This window comes from Coturnix japonica, chromosome 4 (genome assembly GCF_054131305.1).
Source record: "Coturnix japonica strain WE chromosome 4, WE-NBRP24, whole genome shotgun sequence".
NCBI classification, from domain to species: domain Eukaryota; kingdom Metazoa; phylum Chordata; class Aves; order Galliformes; family Phasianidae; genus Coturnix; species Coturnix japonica.
The window spans coordinates 55,241,432-55,254,083 of record NC_140666.1 but is presented as its reverse complement, the minus strand read 5'-3'; the positions used below and the strand labels follow the sequence as shown (position 1 = coordinate 55,254,083).

The following is a 12,652-nucleotide window of genomic DNA, read 5'->3' as shown; positions in this document are numbered from 1 at the left end:
AATTTCTTCCACATATCTCTGCCTGAAAATTCTGATGAGGCTATGACCCAAAAACTTCAGGAACCAGTGGTCCAGATCCTCAAAAATGGATCTGAGGCAGTAAGACGTATTAATAGGAATAGGGTGCCCTTGCAAACCTGTGTCCAAGTAGTTCATCATTTAACTACTTGTTGTGAAAATGTTAAACAAATTGTCCAGGAGAATCATCACAGTGATTTCAGAAGTGTCTATTTATGATCATCTTCTGCTTAATACTCATGTTAAACATGAACAATTGAGGTGCATGACTAAAATAATCTGTTAATGAGATCTAGACATTTGCAATGTTTTTAACATGGACCTATTCACTATTTAAAATTTAAAGGTTTAAATTCTATGAGAACAAGGCTAAACTTCTTAACTTGGACAGTTCTTCATGGCATTGGTCTTGTAGAACACAGGTGGAAGCAATTTAACTCATGAGTTATTACTCCCCATACTTAAATATGCCTAAAGAAGAGAAAGAAACTAAATTGTAGTTGTAGAAAAGGAAATTCTGCTCCATCCTGACACCATCTTATATTCTACCTACATACAGTGCTTTGTTTCCAGTGGATGAGGATGTATGTAACTTACAATCATTCAGGACTTGAAGAGCATGCCAATATTAAGCCACCACTGAAGTTCTGATTTGAATTTTGGCACCTCCAGCAGTGATAACTATTTAAATTCTACCATAATGGAGCGTGCACTTCAACAACTTCAGTAGCCAGTGACAAAAGTAGAGGATTGTACTGATGGCAGGCTTAAGGCACATCAAAATTGTTTAGAAGTTATTCCAGAGGAGTTGCAGAATGGACCGCTATGATCTCAAGCGAGCAAAGTGCTCCAGGAGCAGCTGCAACAGACCAAACAAGTATAACAGAAACTCCTAAATACTCTCAACTTCCATCCTCCTTGGATGAGCTAAAAAGACAGCTCCTGTCTCCCACTCCTTTAATTTAAAAGTTAAATTCAGAGTGAAAGAATTCCAAAGGCCTTCCTACATGATTTGTATAATTTAGTTTTCAGTTCAGATGTGAAGAGCCCATAACCAATCTCCACACTTGTTTACAGCAGCATATTTCCACATTTACTCAGTTACAAATAAATGGATTTATTATTATTATTGCAATGGCATAATGTTTACTTGATTCATTTGTCTCCTGTCATGGTGCCTTCAGTTACATATCCGGATGTTTTCTGGTCAGTAGATGTTGTCTAATTATCTTTAGTGACAGCTCAGCAAGGCCTCATGTTTTCCAGACTTCAATAGAAGACAAAACAATTCTCATTCTCACTGGCAAACATTTTTTCCCTTTTTCTTCCTTATTTTCTCTTTCTTTTTTTTTTTATTCCTTTTTTTTTTTTTTTTTTTTAAACTAAACACTCTTTTCAAGAGCAGTTTTCCTTTTTTTACACTTTTAATGATTAAGTTTTCAAATTCAGATTTCTAATTACTCTTTCCTATGCTGAGGTATTTCTCAGCATTTGCACATTCTTAGGAGGAGTTTCTAGTAACAAAAATTTTAAAGAAATTATTAACTCATTTGAAATATGATCAACTAAATTCACAGTAAAAAGAAACAACTCTCAGAAGTTGTTTTCAAGACAGACTCCCTGTATTTTGGAATAGATCTGGTCACTTGTACACGTACAACCAAGAAGAAAGAAAAGATTTATTAAGCCAACACCAGCCTCCTTGGTTGGAGAACAGAGATCTATCAATTTCTATCTCTTGGCTAGTCCTGTAATAAATATAGGCTTGGTGGATAATGAAAACCAGCTGCGTGTTTCTCAAGGTACATATGCTTTCTTTTCTTCTGATTCCAGCTAGGATTGTTCCTACTCTGCATAATCTCTCACAGCTGCCAAAAATCCATCTTATCTTTGCAGGAGGTGAAGTTTCCATTAACAGCTATTATGGTAGCAGAGGTCAGGCATCCAGCATCAAATGAACTGCTTAAGAAAAACTCTGTACTAAATAGTGTTGTATGAGGGAGGAAACCTCAGCTGAGGTGTGCATCGTTGTTAATTTGCATGTTTTTTGTGTACAGATGTGGCTGGACTGTGTTGCTGACAGACTGGCTACTGAAGAAAAAAGGAAAAATCTGGGGTGTAGAGGAAGTGGAAATGCACATCCACTTGGCTGACTACGGAGGAATTTTAATAATTTTGATGATACTCCATTGTCAGCATGTAAGCCAACCAGACTGTCTACCTCTTTGGATTGGAAGGTTCTAATGAAGGAAGCTCTGACCATAAATACTACTTGCAATGTCAACACTCTCTTCACTGCAGCTAAGGTTCCCTACTCCCAGTCATAGCAGGGATTCATGAACTTCTATATTAACACTGCATATGTGTGCATATAACTATATAAATAATATATTTATCAAAGATTCAATCACACACTTTCACACCATATAGGTACCAAATAATAATTATATGTGTGCTATGCTCTGAGCAAAGACAGAGAGTAAGCAGACTAAAAAATTAAATAAATCTATGGCTTTAAAAAACAAAAATAACAACAACAAAAACATGACAAAACACTACCTCAATTTTAAAATAATGAAATGCATAACAATTGGAAAATCCTTGTAAAAATATTTAGTATCCATATAAATTTTTAAAACTACATTTGACACCTGAAAAGAAAGATTAATTCAGGATTTGCAGAAAAGACATGTTAAGTTTCAAAGTCTCACTCACTTCATCATGTAAATAGAGTAAAAGGCATGAGCATTTAGGCACTGTCCACGGGCTAGCAAATACACAGTAAGTAGAATCATTTCTCCTCTAGTCTGAGATGCTAAACATACAATCTTATCAAACAACACATGTAGTTGGACACCAACGATTTCATGATATCTCAGCAACATCCTGCTGAGCCCAGGGTGTGCTTACTTTCTCAGAAAGATACTCTGAAAGTTTTTAGGTCAGACCCAATGTTGCAGGGAAAACAACCTCCTACATGCAGACAAAAAGACCCTGCACTGGAGTCAGTCCCAGGTTATCACAGGCAACTGCACAATTTTGCAAGACATTAATTCCACAAATTAAAGTAAGCTGACAGGAGAGTGAAGGAGAGTTGCTGTCTTCCAGGGAAGGCAAGTGGAAGAACAAGGTCACAGGTGTCACGGCATCATTCCCAACAAGGTCCTGACCCACCACTCTTATCACATAATTTAAACAATACTTCCTCTCATTTCTGTTTCACTGCAACTTCACTGCAGTAGAAAAAGTGGGCAAGGCTCTGCTGGACACTTATAAAGTTGTCTCACCTTTTTCATGAGGGCTATAAAAACTTCTCTTGGATAACTTCAGATTCTGATGGAGTTTTCTGCAAGTGGAGAGGAGAGTCTACATGAGTTCTAACCATTATTTCTCTAATAAGCATTTGTACTTCTTTCACAGAAAGTTTTCATCTGATACCGTCTTCTTTGCATTGGACTCTTTTCATGGCTGTCTCTCTTCAGTGGCTCAGGAATGACCCTGTAATTTACAAAAACAAGGTGATTACCCACATCACAGTTGCTAACTACATGTTTTTCTTCTTAGAGCAAAAATTCTTGACTTTATCAAAACAGCTGTCAGTTCAGCACAGAAAATCTCACAGAATTTCTGTCTGAGATATAGATATTTTACCAAACTCCAGTGAGGTACCATCTGAGGGCTCAACACGGGTAGCTGCTTTCTAGTTACATAACCAAGCTTTTAGAAATTCACTCAAATATGTTCATTACAATTTATCTTTGGGGGCTCCACCTCAAGCAGTTAACTAGAGCTATTCCAGTGTCTGCACACAAGGGACTATTTTTGCAAAATTTGGGCAGTACCTCACACCCAGAAGCAAACATATGTGCACCCTCTTTAATGGTGCTAGGTGCTGCAGTCAAGAAGGAGTACTATTGATTTGGAAGAGGCCTCAAAGACCCCAGGGGAACATGGTAAACAAAGGATGTGCAGTAACTCCCCAGAGCCACACACGCTGAAGAAAACTGCAAAGTACTGTAACAGCAGAAGATCCAGTACAAAGTGCTTTCCACAATCCTCCTCCCAGAGGGAACTATTTAGCAAGAAGAGGTGGACATTTCAGTGATAAAAACAAAGTACCTTTGAAGTAGCCTGCAGCTACTCCTCAGCACAGGGATATACTATGTTACTTAGCACTATACATTTAGAGAAAGTATTAAGTCACAGAACTGATTTGAAGGGACTGTTCATTAACAAATGCTTTTTAATTGTTATTATTTTTAAACGGATTAATGATTTTTCTTTTTCATTTATTTTAACTACATGGAACCTTATTTTATATAGCCTGTGGTTGACCTATAGACACCAACGTGTGGTGTATTATCTTTTCTTTTCCTAACTGGAAGAAGATTTACATATATGTCAAGATTTCTGGTGGAAATCTGGTCTCTTTCAAAGTATGCTGATAATAGGAATACCAGATTAACGAGCATCCCAGATGAATTTGTGGAAACAAGGAATGAAAGTAAAAAATGTACAGTACTGAGCAGAATTAAAGAAAAGGAGATACACTCTGCTATTCAGCATTGCACTTTGAGTAACTGTATTAGATCTCCTAGAAAATTTCCCCAGCTGTTTTTTACATTAAGAACAATCTTTTGTATTCCGTGCTCTATTCCTGAAGATGAGGTTCTCCTTCAATGTAAAACTGAGATTACAGAAAGGTGAAAATCAGCACTTCCATTGTTCTCTTAAAATCACAAGTGAAAAAGCAGCATACATCTCAGACAACTTAATGTTCAAGGGTTTAGCTCCTGTAATATAGCACACTCTGTTCTCCCACATAAAAACAGAGAACCAAACTTAGCTCAAATGCAGACTAAGGATGCTTTTGTCAGAGCTGGCTGAGGAAGACTGCTATAGCTTTTGCCGATCAGTCCTTTAGCACATGAAGTCTTATGAGCTGCCCATTAAATCCCAATGGGACTTGGCTGAGTTTCACTTTCTTCTCATCCTCTATTTCACTCCCATCCCCATTCTTTTCTTCATAACGAAGGCAAGATTTACCACTCTGCTTGCAAATGTACATAGAAAAACTTTAGAAAATGGCATCCATGTCCTGAGCAACTGTAGTAAAAAAAACAATGATTATTTCAAAATGCAACAAGTATGTTAAATTTTTGATAGTAGCTACTATCAGAAGTTAGAGAAAACAAAACTAAAACTAAAATAAAGTGTAAAAAGTCTATAATCAGTGTGTAACACTTGCCACACAAAATCACAGAGATGAACATTGAAAAGGCTACACAATATATCTGAACCTTAAAAGCTTAACATATGAAATTTATTGATAAAATAAATAAGTAAATCATTGTCAAAGTTTATGTACAGATGCCTTATATCCATATTATCATCCCTAGACTATGGCTCCCGACTTAGCAACCACAGACAACAATACAATCTCTTTTCTTTTTAACCTACCTGGTGCTTCGTGGGGGTATCTGGGCCTCAGTCTGCAGAGCAAGAGAAATGCATAGAACACCCAACACAGCTTTCACTAATCATCATAACCCCACACTTCTTTATTTTTAGGTTTTTATTTTATTTTATTTTTGGTGGGGATATTTTAGTATTTCTTTTTACAGATAATTGAATTTCCAACTAAAACATGAAATGAACAGTCTTGAATAATATATATATATATATATAGAGAGAGAGAGAGAGAGAGAGAGAGAGAAGGAGCTTTGATGTAAAATTTCTGACCTGTCCTACTCATTGTTATACTTCTACTATTTCCATGTGTGCTGAGGAGATGATATTATACATAGGTTAGTCACATATACACATAACTGCATCTTGAGCATCTGCGAGATAGTTCTTATGGGCCTGGGAAATAAACTGGGAGCTTTAGCAGGTTTAGTGGAGTTTCCCAGTTTAGTAACTGGAAGAAAAGATAAATATGTAGAAATAAATAAATAAAATGCATCTGATACATCAGGCCGGGAGCTGAGCTGATTTTGTTTTTAATGTAAGTAGAACGTTGTACAGCTTATTATTCTGTCAGTGTGCTAGGAGTCTGTAGTCATGGGTCTAAATCAATCCAGAGGTTGCTGGAAGGGAATTTTCACTCACCAAGGCATAAAGCTGGCTTTTTCTAGCGTCTACACTGTTAGTCACTACACCTCCTCTACACTTTTCATTATTGTTGCCACATTCAATAAGGCAGCAACATGTGCTGTTGTTTTTTTTTTCATTACAGCAACAGTAAGTGTTAAGTAGATGATAGCTCCAAAATGCAATGTGCATCATATTTTGTGACTAACACAATCTCTCAATCAGGCCATTTTGATCTTTCCACTATAACTAGGGATTTTTCAGGAAATGATCTTTTTACATGCTCTCATAAACTCTCAGAATGTCTGGCTTTGTTTCACTCTCTGCTAAAGAACACCAATAGTTTCTCTTTGGTTTTCCAGGGTATGTTTATTGAGCTGATAAATACTGCAAGACGGATTGAAAGAAACACTGGGTTCATTTTACTTTGGCAAAAACAAAGGAGTGGAATCCATTTTGAAACCAGGAGAAAAATAATTACCATGTTTCAGTTATATTTTATTATTTATGTGTACATATATATATATATGCATACATGAATGCATACACAGAGTTTTTTATATATTTTATTTATTTATTTTTTACTTTTATGGGTATCTTCCTGACTTGCAGCCAATACATGGAAATCCTAGCCAGCTTCTGCATTTAATTGTATCAGCATATAATGCCAGACAGATTTTCCTCCCCTAACACTGCAGCATGAGAGAAAGGTTTCAAAGGAAACAGAGCTAAAGAAAAAAACTAGCTTCCCTTGTGCAGCAAAAATAGACTAAAATGCATACACTTCTAGATGATACACTCAAATATAGTATTACGCTCTCCGTATAATCCATAGAATCCATGCCTGAACTAATAAATGCCTCAGGGGGCAGTTAGTGGTAAGTGGAAGCCTTGTTTAAGTGCACTGGTTACATTAAAATCTGCCCAAACTAGCTAATGTTCTTTTCTTGTTTTTGTTTTTAGGTAGAGGCAACAGAGAAACTCCAGTTGAAACCTCAGAAAACTTTGTTTTTCTTCTGAACTTTCATCCCTCTTTGTTTCTCTGTCTCTTCACACAAGCACAAACACACACCCCTTGGCAAACTTCAACCAGGAAATAAAGAAAAGTGCTTTAAGAAAGCAGATATTACTGCATTGTTACTATGGCCAACATTCTGTAGAGTATGCAAAAAAATACAAGTTGTGCCTTTTATGCATTTGTATTACAAACTAATGTTAAAGAATAAAAAAGCTGAACCCTCTTTATCCAGCATGATGAGTTGAAGGTGAGGTCATTTCTTGCCAGCAGGCTGTGACTGACTTTGATTATACATTAGTATACCACTCATCTGCTGCTGGGAAATATGTCACTAAAATACATGAAACAGTAATCTATAGATTTATGCTATAAAAAGAAAACTTTTACACAACCTCATTAACCCTTAGAATACTCCAGTGCCACCACCTGATAAAAACTCCAGGTGGATGTTTGTCCTAATCTGCTCCCCATTCACCTCATCACTCCAGCTTTGCCTCAGCATAAGGTAAGTGAACTTACCATGGTTGGGTATACTTAGAGCAAACATAATGACTGGGTGTTTTGCCTACATAATCACAGGCCTTAAATGAGAGAATTGTATCTGTGCATTTACTACGTGTTGTCTATCTGGAACAGATTTCAAATACTTTTCAGAAAAATGGTGAGAGATCTCTACATAAATCCCTGTGTCTTAGGCTAGTTGAGAGCGCAGCACATACTATTATTTATTCATTATTTATTTTTATCCATCACTGTGGTCCATCTTGAAGCAATTGCAATTCTCTGCAAAGGCATCTCTATGTCAGCTCTATCTATCTGCTTCTAAGACCAAGTAATGTTTTATTCTGGTTAAGAGGCAAAGGGAGTTTATGGATGGACACAGATTTCTAAGCTCTTGTCTGTTTATCAGACACATGCAATTTGCTATCCATTGTGAGATGTTAGTCATTCTGCTGAACCTCTAGTTCTCTCCCTGAATACCTCCATTTATTCTCCTCCCATTTGTAAGAAGCCATTTTAATGACCAAGTCCTTACAAAAGGGTTTATAATCACCAAGATTTGAAACACTTGAATGAAATGATGTAACTAATGGTATTCATTATGACTTAGATCTTTCAAGAATGTATACGTACAGAAAATGCATTCAGTATTTTTCTTAGTACACTACACCTTTGCTAGCTATTGATAAATATATAAATACACATACGAGCATGGAACATTTATATGTAACACTTAGTCTGCACATTTGGAAGTTTAGCATGTTTTCGACGGAAGCACATTATCATGGCTTTTACCACGTATATATATATTTTAATAAAATTTCTGATCTTCAGGTTTTGATGCTACACAAGCATTTACTTAAACTAGTTAAATAGGATCAGATTTCTTCTGGAACCACACTGGAAATATTTACAGTAAAACTCACCTGGCTTCAAGGATTGTTCCAGCCTTGAAATTCAGCCCAGTTTTGAAAGTTCACAAAGGTTCATTAGCTTATTTGAGCAAAATGTAGGCTCATTTTGAACCAAATTTTGGCTGATATTTAGTACTAGATACAGGGCATAGTATGACAGTGATATAATTAAAATGTCTTACATGCAGATATCTGTTGACTAAAGTGGAGTGGAAGAAAAGCACTATGGATTTTGTTACCCACACAACATTCATAAAATCTGTCACTTGCTTTCAGAGGGAGGTTTGCTGCGTATACTTACAAATACACACCACACAGCTGAAGGATTTACACAGTCAGCTAAGAAGGAAATAAGTATCACGGAGAAGTGAAAGCATGGCTGGTTACTTTGGAAGTCATAACATCTCCTAAACTGGAACGCGTAAAGTATATTCTACTTTAATAAGCAACAGAAAGGGAAAACAGCATCCTCTAAATCTTTTAGGATTTAAAAATCTGTTCTACATCATTACGTTAACTCAGTGGATTTATAGATTAATTTTTTCTTATTGTCCATTAACCCAATGACCCAGCTTTTACTGTAGCTCAGATTCAAACAACAACAACAAAAAAATACTTTCTAATCATGTAGGAATGGAAAAATCCTTAATGAATTTTAAAGACACACTTCAAACCTGGCTTGTTCTACTACGCCAGATTGTGCACCGCTAATCCACAGTGAGTTACAGCTAGTTTGTCAAGATTAAACAAGAGAGGAATGAGAAAGTATTATTACCTCCTCAGAGGCTTCAATCAGTTTGCAGTCTGCTGTGATGACCTCGGCCACCTTCAAGGATCCCTGGAGACAAGAAGGAAAGGAAATTAGTAAATAGCAATTCATAAAGATGGCTGTGGCTCTAAGCAGCATCCAGTGTTCTCTTTTTTCACCCTTACGTAAACTGTCAAAAAAGAATGCCTCATCCATATGAAAATGTAATAAAATACACATGTTTCTTTTAAATATGGAAAAGGTGTGTAATTAGTTTAAGTAAAACAATGGAGACTGTATGAACGTACCTTCACAATAAAAACAGAATGTTTCTCTCTTGTAAGTCTCTTTTTAAGAATCCTAGTAATACCAACAGATGGGCTAATTTAATGTAAGCTAAAAATAATACACATCCAGAGAAAGCTAAATGAATCTCACTTTGTATGTAGTGTTGCACATTCAGAGGTATCCAGTCCTTAGCCTCTTGGGACAATGCATAGATGCAGACAGATCTCGCATCATAGTAATGCAGTTTTTCATCCCAGTATCCTCTGGCACCTTTGCCTAGGAATTAAAGGGCATGTCCTTACTGCTTAACAAATCATTACCTTTACTGCTTCAGAAAAAAGAACCAAAATTCTCATTTGAGTATTGAAACTTTTTACTGCGTGCTTAATTTTGATTTCACTCCTGGGCTTCACTTTGGATTCTCCTGGATAGCCCTCTTCAAAACAACATGGAATAGAGGTTTTTTTTATCCTAAAGCAGCATGAACTCAAAGAGCTGCTAGCCTGTGACTTGGAGCTCTTCCATAGCCTGCTTTTGCTTAATCCTGTAAAGACAACTAGAAGAATTTCTGCAAGCTATGACAATGTTTTCAGGAGACAAAAAGTTTTTTTAGGAAATGGTCTCCTTCTGCAACATTCTGGAATGTTAGAAAACCTGATGCAAGCTTGATTTGTGCATCTGCATATGAAACTATGTCCCATTTCAATATTCATATCCCCTCTGTTTAACAATTATATCACAACACAAGAAGAAAAATTCATATAAATCCAAATGCTTTGATCATAAACACTGTTTTATAAACTGCAATGATAATTTACTTTCTAAGTAAAATATAGATCTATTCTGTCAACAAAGTAGAATTCACTAGTGCTGTGCTTCTGCATAGTGAGCTGTATGTAATTTTTTTACTTGAACTGGATATGTTTCTTTCAGCTCAGTTCAGTTTGAAAGCTACTGAGAAGTACATTACTTAGATTCCTGATATAAATTAAGATGCATTTTGGACCTGCACATGTCAGATAGAATACAGTCTGTGAAAGAGGTTATTTTATACTGGAAGCTACACAGATATTGCAGGGGTAAGTGCACTGGGGAAGGGTAATTTTGCAAGTAAAAAATAAACATCATGCAACTCATTTCACTAGTAAAAGCTACAGATTTTTCATGTTTTTACCAAGGTTTTTTTTTTGTTGTTGTTGTTTTTTTTTTCTTCTTCTTATATATTAAAGCATGGCTATGCAGAATAAAGAGATTAGGGTAGACTAACAAATTGTAATTTAAATTATTCCTGAAGAACTTGAGTGAAGAAAGAATGTAAATTCTGAATATATGTTCAGCAACATTTACTTAAGTGAATTAAAAATACAGTGCAGATTTGCTACTGCTGCTCGAGACTAAATCTGAGCTGCAGTGTCTGAGTTACTTATACACTGAGTTATTAAAAGTAAATCAAATAAACACACTGGAACACCAATCCTTTTGTTTGCTTTCATTAAAACCTGGACAGATTATTTCTTTTAATGTACCAGCACTTTGAGTAACTAGATTACAGAACTGTTCAAGTGCCATACTCAAGTTTTGGCACATTCAACAAACAGTGGTAAAGAGGAACTTTTTCTACATCATTTTTGTCAAGTGTTTTTGAAATGTTTATTGGTATAATTATGAAATGTTGTATTAATTATTAATTAATACTAAAGTACCAATCTGATGTAAAGTTCTTACAGTAATCACAGTGTTTTGAACATTTGGAGGACCTTTCTGATATTCTATGAAAAAAAATTACAGAAATAATTTAAAAAATAGATTTCTGCTTCCAATTGTCACAGTGAATAAATTTCAAAATAATGGATATATAACAGAGATATAATAGCTGAGCATTACTTTAGTATAATTCAAATTAAATAGATATGTATATATTCAATTAAAAATGCTTATTGTATCCATCTTTTTCCGTATATGACATCTTAGTAAATAGTGCAAAACATATATAAATTCCAGTCATTTTTAATGTTGTCTTTAGAGTTATGTTCTCTGTTTTGCAAGCACTCCCACACACACACGCACAAACAAAAAAAACCCTTTTATCTTATTTTTACCTATTTTACTCCCAGTTCAGGATTCAAGAATTCTTCAGTGTTTTTATCTAATTTGTGAGAGAACGCATTTCAAGGGCTATGCCTTTTTGGACTGGACTTCTTTTGGGTTCATGTATGATTAAATAAATAGCTTAGACTTGCGTTGTTTCTCAAGGACAATTACAGATACATTGTCCGTATGTAGGACCTAAGCCAGTGAAACAATTTCCCTTCCATATTCTTTCATAACAGACTGCCAGTATGGAAACTTCATCATACTTGTTGAAGTTTTACAGGAAGAAAACCTTTTTTTCTTTTTTTTTTTTTCTTTTTTTTTTCTTTTTTTTCTTTTCTTTCCCCATGCATGAATACACTCCCTGATTAACCAAATGACCAGTTTCTATTATCGCCATGAATACATATAATAATATTTTGAATTATCATCTTTTCTGATTTGGGTCTATATCTTTGCTGCTGGAAAACCTTTGACACAGTCTACCCATTCCTTTTGATGGTATTTCTCTTACTGCTTTTTACTGCAACCCATTGTCATCTAGGACTTGAAAAGATCTGGAATTAAAAATAAGCTGCTTGGAAACTATATTCCTGTTACTATTACAATACACAGCTGACTTGCACACTCCAAAAAGGCTATGAAGTTGCACAGTTTTAAGAAGTAACATGGTCAAGTATTTATTGTATTTCCTATTACTTATGAACAAAACCAGGAGTTTCATGTAAAATAATGTTTTTATTAACAGTTTTGCTCTCACAAAATATTGACTTTTCATGAAAAGAAAAACAAAAACTACTACTACTTTCCTAGATTTGAGTATTAGTCTTCAAGCAAATCTTGTAATAAAACTGATGAATTTGTAAGGTAAGGATCCCATTTCGTCATTCACCTCAAAAACATAAACATAGTAGGTGTTTGTACAGGCACATAATATTATATGCAAGTCCAGCACCTACTTCACCACCTACCTGCCTTCTG

General features: G+C 35.4%; 1 long non-coding RNA gene across 1 annotated transcript in view; it reads right to left on the bottom strand.

The window, feature by feature from the left end:
• Positions 1-12,652, bottom strand: part of LOC107313578 (uncharacterized) — a 156,104-nt gene that overhangs the window by 63,107 nt on the left and 80,345 nt on the right. Inside the window, exons 16-18 of the long non-coding RNA XR_014945381.1 lie at positions 9,320-9,382; positions 3,457-5,068; positions 3,306-3,364 (exon numbers count right to left, since the gene is read on the bottom strand). This is a non-coding gene — a long non-coding RNA (uncharacterized LOC107313578). The remainder of the gene's footprint in view (positions 1-3,305; positions 3,365-3,456; positions 5,069-9,319; positions 9,383-12,652) is intronic.